The 13293-nt window shown below is 41.9% G+C and overlaps 1 long non-coding RNA gene across 1 annotated transcript; it reads left to right on the forward strand.

The window, feature by feature from the left end:
- The first annotated feature begins 782 nt into the window (after nt 1–782).
- On the forward strand, nt 783–8484 carry LOC115095528. Its single transcript, XR_003857803.1, has 3 exons — nt 783–952; nt 5346–5393; nt 8204–8484. It is a non-coding gene; the product is annotated as an uncharacterized LOC115095528 (long non-coding RNA).
- Nucleotides 8485–13293: the final 4809 nt, after the last annotated feature.

Consider the following 13293-nt stretch of genomic DNA (forward strand, 5'->3'; position numbering starts at 1 on the left):
AAATCCATCTTTTTCAAAATGCTTTTAAATCTTAACCCCCTGGTTCTGATCATAGCCTTTTGGATTTAATAATTGTCTTAATAAATGAAATGTCAAAGTCTTGTATGTGCCCTGTATGTTATAAGCTCTGTGTGCATTTGAACAGTACTGTGTATATCTAGAAGTATTATCAAAATGATGAGTAGTCATAGTAGAAGTAAAAGTGTTCTTCTCAACATTTTAGCAAGTCAAGATACATGTTTTGTTTACCAAACATTGATAGTGTGTGCCCATCTTAAATAAACAAATACTGATTTGTTTTACAAACCTATGTCATAGAAACATATAACATGATGGCAGATAAAGCCCACATGGCCCATCCATTCTTCCCATCCACATCACTTGCTTAGCTTTATGGTCCCTAATAAAATAAATCAGAGATTGGTTTAAGAATATATTTTCTGTTAGATATCTTAAATGTATACTTTGCTGTATTCTGCTGGGACATTTAGGGTACATAAAGGAAGTATAACAGTTATGCTAATCTACTGTATTGTTTCACAAAAGGTGTTAGTATGAGTTATCAGTCACAACATGTAGAGACTTGTGTTACAAGTGCAGAGAATTATGTTATATACCATACACCCTGTCCTTGGGGAGGAAAACAGAGCAATTACAATGAGTTTTGCCTGGTCACCATGAAAATCCTAATTTCTACAGTGTTGCAAAATCGTAGTAATTTTCCAAGGTTTCACAATTTTGCCCACAAGACACAAAGATAGAAAGTCACACAGGTATAAAAAGGGCGCATTCTGCCAGGCAAAGTACCGCTTGGAGAATCTCTCTTCCAAAACTCTTTTTTTAAGCTGATCTTGTACTTTGACAGAAACAACCATGTCTGCAAAGGGTGGTGGTCATCATAAGCAACAGTGCCAAGATCCATGCCAGAAGATATCTGATCCATGTCAAACTTGTAAGTAATATAGCAGTATGAAAACTAAATCAGCATAATATTTAGGGAAATATGCTTCGTGATATAATAAATGCAATTTTGTAGCAAGGGACTTAATAGTTCTTTAATTGTTTTATAAGTTTCATGATCTATGGGACTTAGCAAATTTATATCAGTGAACCAGTTATTTAATGGTGAAAATACTGTTGTTAAATTAAATCTTAGTCAATTATGCTACAAAAAGTCAGTTTATAATTAACCTAGTATGCAAAACTACTTTGGTATATAGTTTGCCAGGCTTAAGTGTCAGACTTAACTGAATAATTCATGGGCTTTAACAAGTCCACTAGTTTCATCACCCCTGACTTATCCGGCTAAGTAAGTGACCGATAAACTACTTAACCGGATAGATCGGGGCACTCTGAAGGCATTCCAAGGAGGAGCAATATTATAAATACAAATATAGTGGAATGATGGCCTACGGGGAAAAAAGGGGGCAGGGTGGCGAAAGTATGCAGCCGGCCGCATCGCAGCAGTGCGCTGTGTGCCCAATGTGATTGCGGCCGGGCCGCACACTTTCGCCCCCAGAGCACCCCAGGAAAAGGTGATTATTTTCCGTGGTGCTGCCGGCGATAATGTGTAAAACATTATTGCCCACAGTGCTGCCGGGACAAACTCCGCCCAAACCCCAGCCACACTCCTCCCCTTCCCCTGATTTCAATTGCACTGCCGCGATGCGATAAGGCCCTAACACAGGTGATAAATGGCACATCGCAGTTTAAAGAATGACCCTGTTAGCCAGTTATCCAGATAACACCAATATTTGACATTATTTGGCTAACTTAGTTGACTAATTAACTGGTTAGATAGCTAGATATATTGAATAGTATAAGTTAATTGTATAAGTTTACCTGGCTAAAGGGCTGATGCAATAAAATTTGCAGAAAGTGGGCTCTGACTTTTCAGCGTCCGCTTTCTTAGCGCTTGCTTGGAGCCCGCAAGGGGAGCGCCATGCAATAAATAAATTAGGAGGTTGCGCTAGCAAGGAGGCGCTAGGGTTGCTAGCGCAACCTTAGCGCCTCCTTGCTAACGTGACCCCGCGGATACCGATGGTCTGCCAGTTATGAACACCGATGCCAATAAACTCGGCGTCGGTTTTCATTACTGCAGCCAGCTGGTTATGAAAACCGACGCCGAGCATATCGGCGTCGGTCTTCAAAGCGGCCGGCAGAGGTTTTTTTTTCTTTTTTTTTTAACTTTAAAAAAGTACAGAAAAGCAGTTTTTTCTGCTTTTCTGTACTTTTTTTCAGTGCGCTCAGCTATTAACGCCTGCTCCAGGCTGGCGTAAATATCTGAGCGATAAATGTGCGTCTGAGACGCACATTTATCTTTTTGCATTTGGAGTGAATGAGTAATAGCCTCATGCACGTGCATTTGCACGTGATGAGCGCTAGCTCATTCACTCCACGTCGGACGCGCGTTAAATAGGCTCTAATCCCCCTATTGCATTAGGGGTTGATTAGCGCCTATTTAACCCGCATCTGACAGCGGGTTAAACAGTGCGCTCGGCTGAGCATACTGTATTTGATTGGCCCCTGACTTAGCTGGATGCCCCAGAGCTGAACATTGCCCCCAGAGTGAAAACGCATGATGGATCTAAAATATCTTTCATTTAACTTTATAAAGGTTCAGCTGCAGTATTAATTTATTATTTTTCTAGTAGATAGAGAAGTATCTAGTGGAAAGAGAATTATTTTCACTAGCTAAGCTTCATTCAACCTTCAACCTCTATTGTAATATACAGGCCCACCAAAATAATGGACTGAAAAAGCAGGATCGTATAATTTCATACAGTGGCGAACAAAAGTACTCTAAATTTTATAAGATACGCGCGTAGCCGCGCGTATCTTATAAAATCCGGGGTCGGCGCGCGCAAGGGGGTGCACATTTGTGCAACTTGCGCGCGCCGAGCCTTGTGTGCGCTGCCCGTTCCCTCCGAGGCCGCTCCGAAATCGGAGCGCCCTCGGAGGGAACTTTCCTTTCACCCCCCACACCTTCCCCTCCCTTCCCCTACCTAACCCACCCCCCGGCCCTATCTAAGCTTGTGTGCGCCGATAGCCTGCTGCTGCACCATCACCCGACCCGGGGGCTGGTCCTGAGGCCTCGGTCACACCCCCCCGGAATGCCCCCGGACCGACACCATGACCCCCGGACCTCCCCCAGAACACCTTCCCCCCCAGAATGCCCCGAACGTTGCGCCGCCCCCGACACGCCCCCCCTAGCAAAGCCCTGGGACTTACACGCGTCCCGGGGCTTGCGCATGCAGGGTTTTTTTTTAAGGGTTACGCACTTAACTTAAGCACGTAACCCTTTTAAAATCCGGCCCTGTATGTTTGAGCAGGATTGGATAAACATCTAAATAATGAGTTCTACTCTCTTTGATCAATACAATGGAAAATGCCTCACCTAAAGACCTCTTAATTAAAACATCAAATCTGCTGACCAGATACAAATTTGTCACAAATACATTTAGTTATGACAACAATATCAAATTTTTAAAAGAACTCCCATATGGACTAGAAGAACAAGATGACACATGGAAGCTGAGGTATCTAAATACAGTAGATGTCCATTCAATACCAGGTTTCTCCAAGGCTAAATTCTAGTAGTCTGATCTAGTACAAAAACAACTTTTAGGTGAGGCATTTTATATCCATAAAACGTTGCCTGTTTTATGCATATAAACCCTGAATAGTCCAGTGAGACAGGTGGGATCTGAAACTTGATAATGCAGTTGACATACCCATACTGTGAGATTTCAGCCTGGATTGACCCTTTAAAAAAAAAAAAAAAAAAAGTGTCCCTTGTGTACATCTTTCTGAAAATCAACCACAATATGACTACTCTGAAGGTGGGGGAGGGGGGCAGGGAACAGCAGAGGGCATCAGTGACACAGGCTCAGAAGGATGAAAACATACATTACCATACACATCATTAAAGAAAGGTTTCACCATGTCAGTCAAAAAATGAAAAATGTTCTTAGGGAAATTGAAGCCTATAAATAAAACCCTAGGAATAAGTATCCAGAAATGCTGCACAGTTTAAGATAGGTGCTGAATGCTTTGTATATTGAATTGTTGTCTTCCCAAAACAATTACCGTAAATATTTTGACCACCTTTTGTTGGATAGTGCATCTAGAGAGAAAAAGAAAGAGAAGGAGAAAGAGAGAGAGATAGATATAGATATTTTACTGTCCTCCGAATGCCAATGGGGTTGATAGTCATATAACTGCACTGCTTTAAACTGCTAACTCTGCGGTGCCTAAAAGGTTAACTGCTCATAGGGATATTTCTCCTATCAACTTCATCATGCGGTAGTTGATTTACAGTATTATTTATTTCAGCTTTCTTTTTCTGTAGACATATGCTATATGAACAGCATTAACTTTTTAATCTTAATACAGTGTTGTGCAGGTTATGGATTCATGTTTTAATGAGACCTCAAAGATCCCAGTAAAACACCCACAAAATTGTAATAAAGCATGACAGACAATCCTAGTCTAGCTGTGCATAGCAATATCTCGGGTATGTAGATTTAGCCTCCTGAATTCATTGTTCTTTATAGATAATTTATAGATATGTCAGATATGTATGGTGAGACCGCACCTTGAATACTGTGTACAATTCTGGTCGCTGCATCTCAAAAAAGATATAATTGCGATGGAGAAGGTACAGAGAAGGGCTACCAAAATGATAAGGGGAATGGAACAACTCCCCTATGAGGAAAGACTAAAGAGGTTAGGACTTTTCAGCTTGGAGAAGAGACGACTGAGGGGGGATATGATAGAGGTGTTTAAAATCATGAGAGGTCTAGAACGGGTAGATGTGAATCGGTTATTTACTCTTTCGGATAATAGAAGGACTAGGGGGACACTCCATGAAGTTAGCATGTGGCACATTTAAAACTAATCGGAGAAAGTTCTTTTTTACTCAACGCACAATTAAACTCTGGAATTTGTTGCCAGAGAATGTGGTTAGTGCAGTTAGTATAGCTGTGTTTAAAAAAGGATTGGATAAGTTCTTGGAGGAGAAGTCCATTACCTGCTATTAAGTTCACTTAGAGAATAGCCACTGCCATTAGCAATGGTTACATGGAATAGACTTAGTTTTTGGGTACTTGCCAGGTTCTTATGGCCTGGATTGGCCACTGTTGGAAACAGGATGCTGGGCTTGATGGACCCTTGGTCTGACCCAGTATGGCATTTTCTTATGTTCTTATGTTTTAATACAATGTGTTAACTATACCATTCCATTCACACATATTAGTGAAAGATTTATTACAATATATATTTGTGAAATTCCTAAAATGGAGAGTGGAAAATCACTTTAATCATACTTGTCTTCTTAATTTCAGCATGCAAAGATGTGCCACAGTGCCAGGACCAGAGACCTAAATGCCCAGGTATGAGAAATCATATTTACTATGAAAATTAAACACACAGTACCACATACAACTGGAATAAGTTCCATATCTTTAACAGAAGCTGAAATAGTAATTTACAGTTTAATAAAGTAATGTTTATTGCTAATGTAGGCACAGTGGAAGGCATTCACTATTATAAACAAATGGAAGTAGATTTTAAAAGCCTGGCATATGCCAAAAATTGGGAGATACGCTCACAGTTTGGGCTGGCATTCACCCACCAAATTTTAGAAGCCACCCACATGCACGGGTAACTCCCACCACGCACACATCTCAAACGTTTTCTGTAAGGGGCGGGGTGTGGGCATGGTCTGGGCGGGACACGGGTATTTTGGGACTTGGCCAAGAGATGTATGCGGAAGTACTTACCTGCCTGAGCATGCACCCAGATCCCCTGCCACGAAAGTTTACTTCTGCTAGGGATGAGATGTAACTTAAAAAAAAAAAACAAAAACTAGCAATACCTGAGGGGTTTTAAGGACCTGGGGTAAATGGAGGGAGCATAAGATATTCACCCAGGGTGGTTTGGAGGCCCTTGCTGTTAATTGGGTGAACTGGTGGACGAACTGGTGAAACTGGCAATGGCATCAACGTGAGCCTCTTTTAAAATTCCCTGACTTTCGCAGTGGAATTTATGCTCATAGGTGTGCGCCCAGTTAAAATCGGGGGCACATATGCACGCGGTCAGGCTGTTTTATAACATGTGTGTAGATACGAGTGTAAAATATAAAATGGCTGTGCCGGAGCATTCGGACCCGCCCTCGGACCGCCGTCACACCTCCGGCCCCTTCCACGGACAGCCGCCAAGCCCCCCAGATACACCCCGAACGCCGCACCGCCTCCGACATGCCCCCCGACACGCCCCCCAAGCAAAACCCCGGCACTTACGCGCGTCCCAGAGCTTTGTGCGCACCGGCGGCCTATGCAAAATAGGCGCGCCGGCACGCAGCTCTTTTAAAATCTACCCCTATATGTGAAAGTATGATCATGAGAGGTCTTGAACGAGTAGATGTGATCGGTTATTTACACTTTCGAATAATAGAAGGACTAGGGGGCATTCCATGAAGTTAGCAAGTAACACATTTAAGACTAATCGGAGAAAATTCTTTTTCACTCAATGCACAATAAAGCTCTGGAATTTGTTGCCAGAGGAGGTGGTTAGTGCAGTTAGGTAGCTGGGTTCAAAAAAGGTTTGGATAAGTTCTTGGAGGAGAAGTCCATTAATGGCTATTAATCAATTATACTTAGGGAATAGCCACTGCTATTAATTGCATCAGTAGCATGGGTTCTTCTTAGTGTTTGGGTAATTGCCAGGTTCTTGTGGCCTGGTTTTGGCCTCTGTTGGAAACAGGATGCTGGGCTTGATGGACCCTTGGTCTGACCCAGCATGGCAATTTCTTATGTTCTTATGTTCTTATCAGAGGTTAGTACTGACAAGATGTGATGATGAAAATATGTTCTGAATGGTGAATGAGGATGCAAGAAACAGGCATTGTGTACAAGCACAGTTCATAGCTAGTTAGGGAACACAGAAAGAGAGATAACACATACAGTGTGGGATGATGGTAGCTCTTTTACTCTCGTTGCTGAAAGCTGCTTGGCACATTTTACTGTCTACACACTGCATTCCCTTTCTCAAAGTTCCAAAGTCACAAATAAATAAATACTGAGCACAAAATGGTAACATGACTTAATTAAAGTCATACGATTGTTACTTATTTAATGCCAGCTAGTATATTGTGAGTTAAATCTTGACCTTGGCTGGCTGAATAAGTGAGCATAGCACAGGCTCTGAGAAAAAATGGCTGAAGCTGGAAGCACCTAGCATATACCCAAATTAGTTTTAGTAACACTTTTTAAATATATATATATATATATTAGAACTGCATATCGTATTCACAGATACTTTGTAATGATTTAAAAGTGCTATTCCTGCCTGAATTATTATATCATTGCTTCATTTATATTAACGCAGATATTATTCTAGATATTATTTTGATTATAGATTATAATAAGTTTAAAGAATATTTTAGATTGTAGTCACAAAGTAACACATACGATAAATAGGAAATATGCACAAAACAAAATATTTTTACCATGTCTGAGTGGACCTGAAACATAGTTTCTCTTATCAGTAGCCTGGCAATATTTCAAAGCAAAGAACACATGTCCCATCTCAAAGGGCATAGAACCCCCGCACACCCTATGACAGATTCAGATTCCCTGCAGAGAGCTGACCAGAAAGCAAGACAATCTGTGCTATTACCGGGGGTCTCCAGTGCTGACGTGACTCTAAACGAGAACTGCTTAGCTGATTCACTAGTTGGGAAAGAGCCAGGAGACTCTCTTCTTTACCAGTAAAGTCAAACGGCTTCTGCTAGGCCTTTGTATATAAATATTCCCTGTTAGTGGGGGGATTAAGATATTTTACTCTTGCGTATTGTGCTGATATAATTTGTTTGTATTTCCACTGGCGCTCTCATAAGCGCTAGTTTTATTTTCTCACCATATTATACTTGGCACATATACTCTTATATCACATGCAGTTGTTAGTTGTTATTATTATTATTATCATAGGAAAGGGTTGTGTAATTTTCCCAGGTGCATTCTCCTGACTCCTCCTACTTATATCCCCTACTCAGCTCCACACGTGACACTGGGTAGTTGCAAATGAAGACTTATGGCATCGCTGCTGAGCAGAAGTTGAATTCCGAGCAGGAGGAAACTGCAGGATACAGAAAAAAAAAAAGACATAACTAATTCTGCTTTAACTATTTTGTTTTCCATAGATCCATGTGACCCAAGCCCACCCCAGTGCCACCAGGATCAGGGGAAAGGATATACTAAAAAGTGCTAAGTCAGCACAGAAAAGTTGTCTTCGTAATTCTCATTCATTTTAATTTCTCTGTTTAAAAGATGAAACGAGATAGCGTAAGTTGTGACTAAATGTACTGTTCCTTTCCTTATTTAAAACAGACAATGAAAAGCCTATTGTTTATGTGTTCTGGGTTTACCAACCATTCAAAGATGATTTTGCTGCTATATTAAAATTCCATTGTTCACCAAAATATCAATCTGTTGGTCTCTTATAATTAATCTACGAAAATTCTTGCATTAGCTGTTAATGTTCTTTTCAACAGAACATTTTTTTTTTTTTAGAAATCTGTTTATTATTTTCAGAAGACATATACATTATTCCAAGACAGATGAACAGCATCATGAAAATAAACATGCTCACATATTCTGTCTTTATTCAATAAATAAGTGTGGTATTCCAGATCATTCTGAAATAGTAAACAATAAAAGGAATGCATGCATTTCACATTTTATTCAAGGCCTGAGTTTCATTAAAATCAAATCACTAGTAAATCTAAGAGATGTCCTCTTTGTATCATAAAATACACTTATATAGGCATAAAAAAATTACAGATTCTTATATACTTATCTAAAAGTATATCTGTAAAATTAAACTGATAGAGGAACTTAAAATAAACATGTTATACAATGTTAAAATCAACTACCATATAGAACAGCAGCTGAACATAGGCAAAACAAGGGCAGGATACCAATATTTTAAACATTGTAAACTTGATTTAAAAAAATTCAAAAGCTGGCATAGTACCATGACAACTGAAACCAGAAGTAACTGAACATTGCCACAGTGGAAGCAGTAACTTTAACCCACTCAGAAACATGAAATTTATTATTATTGTGATGCCGAGCAGTCAAAATTAGCCAGAGAACAGACTGCAGGCTGGACTCTGGCAAAAATCTTTTCAAGCTTTTTTATTGGTGAACAATAAAAAACAAATAATTTAGCTGGATCGTGCAGTTTGTTATCTTGAGGCTTCTATCTCTCTCTGGGCCTCCCTCAGGCCCTGGCCTCTTATCCCTGCTTGTAGTGATCTACCCTAGCCCAGAATCCCTTGCTGGGTTGGGAGTTAAGGAGGACCGATGCAGATAGCTGTAGCCAGTCCTTTAAGGTGTTTTGAGGGAGTTTCTTATATGCTCCCTCACATACCCTCCCCCTCAGCGTGGCCTTGTCAGGCTAGGCATCCAGCCATGCCCGGGCTATTTCCCGACTCTTCCTCATCGGTGACCCATCGCTGGGTGGGCTGCCCTATTTCTCCGTGAGCTGGCTGCACAGGGCTATAAAATGAGGACAATCGCATTTGACTCCTGCTTCCATAATTGCTTGATCTTCCGGGGTCGCCTGCAGGACCTGACCAGTTGCGTATTCCTGTTTATCACCATTTACACTGGTAAGTGTCTCTTTTCTTTTATGATTGATGAACTGGCTTTGGAAAAGGTCCTCACGAACAAGTCTTGCCAGACCCTGAATCCACCAATGCTTCATCCAGTTCCAGCTGAATCACAAACTCCTTACGATGCTGAGGAGGAACATCCACTAAGATACAAGTTTGCAAATGTGTTCGCCCAGTCTTGTTCCTATTTTCTGTTTTCATTCTGGGGTTCTGCTGTTGATGCATGCTCTTTCATGTTCTGTTCCTCCAACTTGCGTTCACATTCTGTGTCTTCTAACCATGGACACTCTTCAGTGCTATGGTCCAGCCTTTCAGAAAGGCTGTGGACCACAACTTACAGTAACTTACAGTTCGTTATCTCAAGGCTTCCATCTCTATTTGGGCCTCCCTCATCCCTCAGGCCCTAGCCTCTTATCCCTGCTTGCAGTGATGTACCCTAGCCCAGGATCCCTTGCTGGGTAGGGAGTTAAGGAGGACCAGTACAGATAGCTGTTCCCTCAAAAATAGCCTCTGAAGACAATTGGGATAAAGGTCTGACTTGATAGACTCTGCCATCTTGATACATTGAAAGTTCAAACAAGTAAATCCCCTGAAGAATGACAGAGTTTGAAACTAAAGTGAACTACTCTTAAGTGTTTGTTAAAGCAAAATGTGCCCCTAAATGAAATAGTCCTCCACTTGCTTCAAGATTCCCAGAGGTTCCTACAACCACCATACAAACCATACGTAGATTAGAGTATGGTACATGAATGACTATTATAACTTTCACAAGAGCTGTAATGAAGCACGTAACTAATGCAAACATGTAATATACAGCTCTAAATTCACAAATAAGGCTCATGGCATGCAGAATAAATTCATATTGAGCACAATTTTCAAAAGATTTTACCTGATAACTTAGCATTTACCCACGTAAACCCGGGGGACGAAAATTGCCATACCCCATCTGCGAAAGGCAGGGATGAGGATGGGGATGGGGAAAGGGGGAGGATTCAGCTGGCGGACAACATGCTGGGATTTCAATTTGAAATTTCTATGTGCACTTGGCTCTTAGTACCTTTCAGTCCCATTTCCCTTCCACCCCACCATTAATGTAGAGAGCTTTTCCTTTCCTATAATTTTTCAATTGCAGATTCTATGGATTTTCAGTTTCTTTTTAGCAATACTGCAAAAGTATCACTGCTTCACTACCTTTCTCCAGGCTCTTCAGACACAGTACTTCCAAAAGTATTTCCCAAAGGTTGTCTATGGGGAGAAAAAGAAAGTTGCAACCTACTTCTTACAAAGCAAGCTCAGCACTTACTCTGAAACTCAGTGAAGCTAAGCCCTGCCATCTGGTGGCAGAACACAGTCACAAAAGCCTTTTATCAACATTATATCCTTTAACCAAGGTTATAATACTCCTTACATTTACAGGCTGATCTAGAACGGACGAGCTAAAAAAGCGTGTCTGTTTTCTGTGCCCGCTCTTTAAACGCAGGCACAGCCCCCTCTCCTGGGTGTGCGATGCAGCATGCAAATGAGGGGTTGTGTTAAAAGGAGGCGCTAAGGACAATTGCGCACCCCTAGCGCCTCCTTGGCCCGGGAGAGGTGGCAGTCGGGTTAGGAAAATGGACGCTCGTTAATTGAGCCTGCGTTTCCTAATCTGACCCGCCAACGCACTTTTTTTTTTTTTTTCAACATTTGGTTCCTCCAACTTAATATTGTCACGATATTAAGTCGGAGGATGCATAGAAAAGCAATATTTTCTGCTTTTCTGTACACTTTTTCAGACTGCTCAGAAATGTGCGGATTGGGCACACAATGTTTTTTACAGTATCTGGGACGAATGACTAATAGCCTCATCAACATGCATTTGTAAGTGATGAGCGCTATTAGTTTCAGGGGAGGTTTGGACGTTCGTTATGGATGCGTTAAACCCTTTATTGTATAAGGGGTTGTGGATGTGTGTCCAAAACACGCGTCCAATCCAGGTTAAGCAGTGCGTTCAGCTGAGCGCACTTTACAGTATCTGCCTGACTGAAACTACACACTAGCAAAATACCTCATCTGTGTACATAGTATTAGTTATCTTTCCAAAGGCAAGCTGAAGATTCTTCCCTACACAGTGGGTTTTCAATATAAGTGGGCGATTTACTAAAATACATTAGGGCTCTACTCTGTAGAAAATATCTCAGCGCAATGATAAGGGGCAACAGTCTGTATCTGGCTTGCACCAGGCCTGGAGCCCTAGGGGATGCTCTGAGCACCAACAGACCACCAGGGAAGCTCTCGGGATGCGCATTCATTTCATAATGTTTTCAAAATGAAACAGAAGAAACAAACAATACAATTTTATTGATTTACTTCCATTGTGTTTTGAAAGTTAAAAATATTTTAAAAAACATGCAGTAAAATTCCTCGCCCCTCACCTTCCTCAAAGAAATGGTACAAGAAAATAGTGTCATCCAGCCCTGAGAAGGTGCCATTTTAAACGCCATTCTATGGTGCTGGGCCGGCCGATGCCATTTTGATGTAGTAGAAAGGTGCCGATGGAAGGGCTGACCGGCTCCGAGACTTTTAAAATGGGCGATCTTGGGGCAGGAGGCTGGTGACCATCCCTTCTGCCCCTTGCTAGGACCTCTGCGGATGGGGAGAGTGGGGGCCAAGGTAGTTCCCAGCCCTCAGACTTTTTCTTTGCCAATGGTGAGGGGGATAAGGAGGGGGTATTGTTTAGGTTTCTTTTCGTTTTGGGATTTTTTTTATTTTTTTAAATGTTTACTTCATTTCTGTTCAGAAACAGAGATGAAATAAACCTTTACTGACATGAAAACCTGGAAAAAAATAACCCCAGCTAAAAATTGTTTTTTCTGGCCAAACACCTCTAGGAACTTCAGTTGGGGGTGGGCAGGGGTAGAGAGGATAGAAGGTTTGGGGGAGAGGGGGAATGCAATTTATGCCAAAATGGAGCGAGGTTTGGCATGGGGAGAGGGGCCAAGGATGGCAGGGATATTTTCATTCTTTTTAAAAGAACTTTTGCCACTGGGACCAAACCACTGGGACTGCCTAAAGGGGTGGCGATGGGTGGGTGGGAGGGTAAGCTGACCTCTCAAGACCCCCTAGGGTTTTCATGAGGCTGGGAGGAGACATATTCAGGCGGCTCCCTTTGAAAGATGGTGGCCTCAGGCTGTGGCGTCACCTTTGCATGCTGCACACCCAGGGGCACTTCACTACTATATTACTCTTGGTGGTGTTTTACTGATGGGAAAAGTCCTGCAGGTAAGAAGATACGGTAATGACCCAAGGAGCGGGGTACACTGGGGATCCCCTCTGATGAGTGTAGGCATCTCAGGAATACAGATCTGGTAGTGGCCTGCAGAGTGGGGTATGCCGAGGATTTCTGTACAGTAGATGTTGAAGAACTGGTAGAAATGCTGGATCCCAGAACAGGTTCCCGTAGTTGGTGTGTCAGTACTCTGTAACACAGGAAATGCTGAATAGCTTCTACTGAAGGAAAGGTGGTAGTAGCCTGAGGCTCAGGGTACACCGCGGGAATCATCAGTACAGTTCGTAAAGTAGTAGTCAGTAGAGATACTCACAATAGATAGTTCCAGGAGAGAGAGAGATCTGAGAAG

This window comes from Rhinatrema bivittatum, chromosome 7, assembly GCF_901001135.1.
Source record: "Rhinatrema bivittatum chromosome 7, aRhiBiv1.1, whole genome shotgun sequence".
In the NCBI taxonomy this organism is placed as follows: domain Eukaryota; kingdom Metazoa; phylum Chordata; class Amphibia; order Gymnophiona; family Rhinatrematidae; genus Rhinatrema; species Rhinatrema bivittatum.